Source organism: Penaeus japonicus, unplaced genomic scaffold (genome assembly GCF_977035675.1).
Source record: "Penaeus japonicus unplaced genomic scaffold, GWHDUDI00000001_assembly GWHDUDI00000023, whole genome shotgun sequence".
NCBI lineage: Eukaryota > Metazoa > Arthropoda > Malacostraca > Decapoda > Penaeidae > Penaeus > Penaeus japonicus.
In genome coordinates, this window is record NW_028234425.1 from 28683003 (window position 1) to 28688002 (window position 5000).

The 5000-nt window shown below is 27.6% G+C and overlaps 1 long non-coding RNA gene across 1 annotated transcript in view; it reads left to right on the forward strand.

Annotated features, from left to right (window-relative positions):
* LOC147469204 (uncharacterized) overlaps window positions 1–5000 on the forward strand; it is a 5540-nt gene that overhangs the window by 132 nt on the left and 408 nt on the right. The window contains exons 1-4 of the long non-coding RNA XR_015192152.1: window positions 1–2; window positions 404–442; window positions 4090–4264; window positions 4680–5000. The exon at window positions 1–2 is cut by the window's left edge and continues 132 nt beyond it; the exon at window positions 4680–5000 is cut by the window's right edge and continues 408 nt beyond it. This is a non-coding gene — a long non-coding RNA (uncharacterized LOC147469204). The remainder of the gene's footprint in view (window positions 3–403; window positions 443–4089; window positions 4265–4679) is intronic.

Consider the following 5000-nt stretch of genomic DNA (forward strand, 5'->3'; position numbering starts at 1 on the left):
CGGTGAGTTTCGAGAACTGGGCTGTGATTGGGAATCAGGATGTGCTAATATGTATTATTAACCATAAATAATTTGGCGCTGTAAATTAAGTGTAAATTAAGTGTCAGTGTGAATGAAGACTCCCTCACTTGCCCTACCATACAGGATTTGAAGCATTAATTGAGTGTATGGTCGTTAGAGTGAATGAAGATTTTTTTTCACCTCATTCACTATGTAGAATCGGTGTTTCTTCATATATACCAAATTGCGTCGTGTTACAGCGATGTAAAATTGCTTTTCAATCCACAATGTTTTGAAAAGAAAACAAATATTGCGACTGAAAGAAAGAGTCTCAAACCTCTTTCTGATTAATATTGACGAATTAATAACACGTTAGTGAATTGGTCTTATTTGCTCCTTACAGGAATCCACCAAAATGGGCTACGATTTTGGAGAAAGAAAGGTAAAGGAATTTGATTTTGAGTGACGTCATTATAGCTCACATCATTATCATTAATATAATTTTCATTATATTATCAGTATCCTTATCTTCATCATTATCACTGCAGTTATTATTGTTATTGTTATCTTTCGTATAGCACGCAATAACATCATTATCACAGACATTATCTTTATTACTTTTAGTGTCACTCTTATTATTATCATTACTACTATTATTATAATCATTAACATTGTTGCCATGAGCATTGTCATCATCATTATTATCATAATTATCATTATCATCATCATCATCATTATTCTGTTAATCATTATTATTAATATTATTTGTATTACTACTATTATTTTCGTTGTTAGTATCATTATCATTATTATTCTAATCATTGGTATTGCTAGCACTAGTACTATTATTATCACTTTTATTGTTGTTAATATTATCATTATCATCATCATTATCATCATCACTGTTATTATTGCTGTTACTGCTAATGCTATTATTATTACTACTTTCATCATTTTTAACATTATCATTATTATCATCAGTATTATTATTATCTTTATCGTTAATGTTAGCCTTTCTATCTCTATCACTCTCATCATTATCAATATTAAGATTTTTATTATTATTATTATTATTATTATTATTATTATTTTCATCATCATTATCATTTTTATTATTATTGTTTTTGTTATTATTATTAATATCATTATTATAATTATTATTATTATTATTATCATTATTATTACTATTACTATTACTATTACTGTTATCAATATCATTATTATTATTATTATTATTATTATTATTATTATTATTATTATTATCATTATTATCATCATTATCATCATTATCATCATCATTATCATCATTATCATCACCATCATTATTATTACCATTGCTATAATCATTTATTGTTATTGTTATCATTACCATTAACACAGTCATTGCTGTTATCACTATTATCATCGTTGTCATTACCATCATCATCAACAGTATTACTATTGTTATTGTCATTGCTATTGTTAGAGTTATCATTATTGTTATTGTTATGATGATGATGATGATGATGATGATGATGATGATGATGATTGTTGTTGTTATTATTAATATTGTTATTGTCATTATTACCATTATTATTATTATCATTATCATTAATAGTATAATCGTCATTATCGTTATTACTATCACCATCTGAATCATTATTACAATCATTGTTATTATCATGATCATAATCTTTATTGTTGTTGTTTTTTGTGATTATCATTATCATTATCATAATCATTACTACTATTACTATTATCTTTATTATCATCACTACCATTATCATTATTATTACTATTACTATCATCATAATCATTATAATTACTTTTATCATCATCATTGTTTTTATTACAATTATCATTATTGATATCATTTTTACTGTTGTTATTTTCGTGGTTATTATTATTGTTTTTATTAGTTGTTTTCTCATTATTACTTTTTAAAGCATCATTGTATTATCATTATTATTATAATCGTTATTGTTGGTATTATCATTATTATTATTATTATCATGGTTATTATCATTATTATCGTCATCATTGCTATGACTATTATTATTAGTAGAAATAGTTTCATCATTATGATAATTATTATACCATCATCATTATTATTGTCATTGCCATTTTCATTGTTTGTATAATCATTATTATAGTAATACTTATTGTCATTGTTATTGCTGCTTCTGTTATTCTTGTCATCATCATCATCATTAATATTAGTATTATTTTCCAAATAACATTACCATCATTATCATTATTAATATCGTAGTTGTTACTGTTAATATTGTTATTGTCATGATCATTATTATGATTAATAATCTTATTTCTATTATCATTAACGTTAATTTGTTGTAAGATTATTTATCATCATTATCATTTCTGAAATATCACCACAATCGTTGTTAACATCACTATTATAATCATCATCAGTACCATCATCACCATCATCATTAATAATACCATTATATTTTTAGGATTATTATTCTTATCATCATTTTGTTATAATCATCATTATCATTACTATCATCATAACCATTATTACAATTATCATCAATATTACTGTTATTATCATCATTACCATAATTAAATAATTATCATCATTATTATCATTCTCATCATTATCATACATCACTCATCATTAGCACAACCATGACCATCATCATCATTTCATCACCGAAAAAAGTATAATAAAAAATGGAACAACAAGACACCAAGAAATGCAGTGTTATCAGTGATACCAGCTGTACCCGGATGTGTCGATAAGCTTTATCAACTAACCCTGGATAATTAATTTCAAACAGGGCTTTCGAATAATCCTTACTTATTGGGCACATGGTAAGAGAAAGTTGCTGAATTTTAATGATAATCAAAATCATAATAATGGATTAGCGTAATGAATGGTATTAGTTAGTAATGATATAAACAATTTTTGCTCGTATTTATGAATACATTGAAAACATTGAAATAGAAATTTGATATAATAATCTTGATGGTTCCTTGAGATAACACGATCTTTAAAAAAAAAAGTAATGATAATAATAATCGTGGTTATGAAGGCAATAATAATGATAGCGATAGATATTTTCCTACTCTAGATAGATAACGCATAAATGAAAAATCATAGATAATTTTCTGCATTTATACAAATCAATTTTTTTTCCTATTTACATCAAACCAGACAATTAAAGAATAATTCTACATGTAAACAACACCAGTTTTGATTTTTCAACTGTTCTTTATCCAAATATGTTTTCTAACCACATCAAAAGATCCCTTTCTACGCCAAAAAATTAATAAATAAAAAGTAAACATCAATATACAGCCACACTTCAATTGATGATTTACACATCAAAGCATAAACATTTTCAGACAAAATTGAAAACCAAAATAAAGCAAAAGGTCTATTTTTAAGTTTACTTTAAATCTAGCGCAAATGTAATCTGAATTTGAGGCAAATTTTGATTTAAAGCTATCATTAGTTTAATTCAGACTTAACATGTATTTGACATTAGTTTAACACATGGTCTATTTTAACTTCAACTTCAATATTACCATATACTTAACATCATTTCATGATTAGCTAATCAAAATAACCTGTTTGTCATTTAAAATATTCTAAATTGGATTATATATATATATATAATATATATATATATATATATACATATACATATAATATATATATATATAAAATATATATATATATATATATATATATATAATGTATATGTATATGTATGTATGTAATAAATAATATATATATATATATATATATATATATATATAATATAATATATATAAATATATATATACATAATATATATATATATATATATATATATATAATATATATATATATATATATATAATCATCCATTTCAGAAAATAATTATCAGTTTTAGAAAAATAAGATTCTAGTTAAAAAAAAATAAAACGACATATTATGAAAATCATTACATTTTTTCTAAAAACATTCCTATAAATTCACTTAAACTCCCAAACAAAACATCAACACCACTAACATCAACCCATCATACCAAATCCATTCCCACAACAAACGAAAGTCACCCCACCCCCCCTTACCCCCTTCCCCCCTCTTTCCCCCAACAGCCATCCGTGGGACAAGTGCCGCTCCTGATCTTCGCTTACCTCGGCTTCTCCCTCTTCGTGTCCGGGTTCATCCTGACGGTTCTCGCCTACGCGCCCACGGACTCTTACCTTATGGTCATGATTCAGAGCATGGGCGTGATGGGCTTCCTCGGGCCGATTGTGCTCGTCATTGGCAGTGAGTTTTTTTTTTTTTTCTTTCTTTCTTTTTAATCTCGGGGGGATTGTTTTATTTTTGTTTGTTTGTTTGTTTGTTTGGTTTGAATGTTTGAATAATGTTGACATGGATGTGTTTGTGTGTGTGTGTGTGTGTGTGTGGATGGGTATGTGTGTGTGTGTGTGTGTGTGGGTGGGTGTGTGGGTGTATGTGGTTGATGGGTATTTATCTTTACTATCAGGTGTGTGTGTGTGTGGGGGGGGGGGGGTTGATGGGTATTTATCTTTACTATCAGGTGTGTGTGTTTTTTTTTGTTTTTTTCAATGTTTCTCTTGTTTGGTTCTCGTGCTTTAAGATTGAATAAAATTCACATCGATGAACAACAAAACAAAATTATATAAATACATGAACTGACATTTTCCATCTCTACTTCCAGCTATCATGCTGCTAGTGTCCATTTTCTACTGTTTGTTTGGCCAGACTGAAGACGAGTATTAACTGAAGAGCTCCATCATGTGACGTCATCTCCCGCCATAAACGCGTGTAAACAAAGAGAACAAAAGCGCTCTCCCAGAATGAAACAAGTGACAGTCGACATGTTGACATTTTTGCTTAATATTTTTCCTTTTCCTCCCCCCTCCCCACTCCCTCTCTCTCTCTCTCTCTCTCTCTCTCTCTCTCTCTCTCTCTCTCTCTCTCTCTCTCTCTCTCTCTCTCTCTCTCTCTCTCTCTCTCTCTCTCTCTCTCTCTCTCTCTC